Consider the following 1,732-nt stretch of genomic DNA (forward strand, 5'->3'; position numbering starts at 1 on the left):
AGGGTGTGAACCCTGCTCCTGAAGGGGCAGAGCAGAGAGCGTGAGGAGTGAGGGGCACCGCTGATACATGGCAGGAGGCAGGGAAGCCCAGGAGAGGTTCTCCTGACCCACAGGTGTGGGCTGTGTCCTGCCCTCTGCTTCTCTCGTCTCCACCCCATTGGAGCATTTCCTACTTCCGGGTTGGGGTGGTCTGTGGACTGTCAGGAGCAGGGGCTCCACAAGATGTGCCCATGTCCCTCTGCTTGTGATGCCCCGATGAGCCCAGATCCAAGAGCCCCACGGCCTGTAGAAGAATCAGCGGGGAAGGGGGATCACCATGGCAATGATGACAAGGGATTCCAGGCAAAGTCCCTGCCTTTGTGACCGATGACAGACGTGAGGGACACTGAGGGGTTAGGCCCTGATCTCTGCCCTCTGGTTGGTCCACACCCCGTCCTTGATCACTCTGGACCCCAGCCTGGTGAGGAGGCTGGTCATCAGTGTCACACAGCTCATCACTAACCACAGCCACAGGGAATCGCCGTGTGATGGGGATGTCTGATGAAAGCTTGTCCTCTACTCCTGTGTCGACCCATCACGGCCCTGACCCTGCCTGTGACCTCACCAGTGCTGGTTCAGGTCTCTGCTGTTGCTTGTGCTATTAAATCCAGGCCGTCTCACCTCTCATCCTGGTCCATCATTATGGGGTCCACGAAACTGTCCCCTTTTCACTCTGGTCTCCAAATACAAGCATAATGACCATGTGCCCAGATACACAGGGTCCCTCACGGGTACTGAGCAGGATGTCGAGGAAGCAGAAGCCCAGCATCTGTGCCCTGGAGCCCCAGGGGGCCTCTCCTACCCCCCGGCACATCCCTCTCCTGCTCAAGCCTTTGTGCTCTGCCCCGAACCCTGACACTTAAGGAAGCTGGATCCTCCCTTTCTCCGGGGATTGCTGCCTGAAGAGCCCTCCTCTCCAGGAACTGGGAGACCCTTTCTGTTAGGATGCGGCTCTCAGACTCCTCACTTGCTCATTTCCTCCTCTTTTGCCTCATGATCTCTCTCCCTTTTCCTTCCGTGCTTCCTTGTTTGAGATGATATTGGATAAATGTCACTATTTTGGACACAGACCTTATAAACTCACCTCCATTAAATCTATGGATTCTAACAATTGAAGGTTAGAACATTAGACTTCACCATGTCCAATGAAGATCAGGTAACGGTCATAAGGGTTTCTCAACCAGAGATGAAACCTTTGTCTGGGCTGAGAATGAGTTTCCCATTTATCGGCATAATCTTTTATATCAAACGTTTAATATTGAAAGATTATAAAATTAGACTAAAAACATCTTTAAATATCTGAGTCAAAAAGAAGTACTGTGAGGACCATGATCAAGGGTAAATGAGAACCCCTGGAAGTGACCAAGAAGGGCTTTGTTGTTGCTGAGAGACTCCTATTCTCTTTGCAAAGAGAGAAATAAGAGCAGAGCCATGTAGTCTGGGCTGGGAAGGTCCCGGGAGGCCCTGCAAATTCAACCTTGACTCCTTATCAACCTGGGAAGGAAGCTCAGACAGAATCCTGACCAGGTACCACCCACAGGCATGCTGGGAGTTTGAACCCTGGAAACTCAGGTCGGGTGGTTGTGTTCTGGCAGTGAACCCACGAGCTAGGCGGAGCAAACACAGACATCAGGGAATCCTGAAATTCGTTAGTGTATTAGCATACCATTGAGGGGTCTGAGGTCATTCAGTT

Source organism: Bison bison, unplaced genomic scaffold, assembly GCF_000754665.1.
Source record: "Bison bison bison isolate TAMUID 2011002044 unplaced genomic scaffold, Bison_UMD1.0 scf7180017864495, whole genome shotgun sequence".
Taxonomy (NCBI): Eukaryota; Metazoa; Chordata; class Mammalia; order Artiodactyla; family Bovidae; genus Bison; species Bison bison.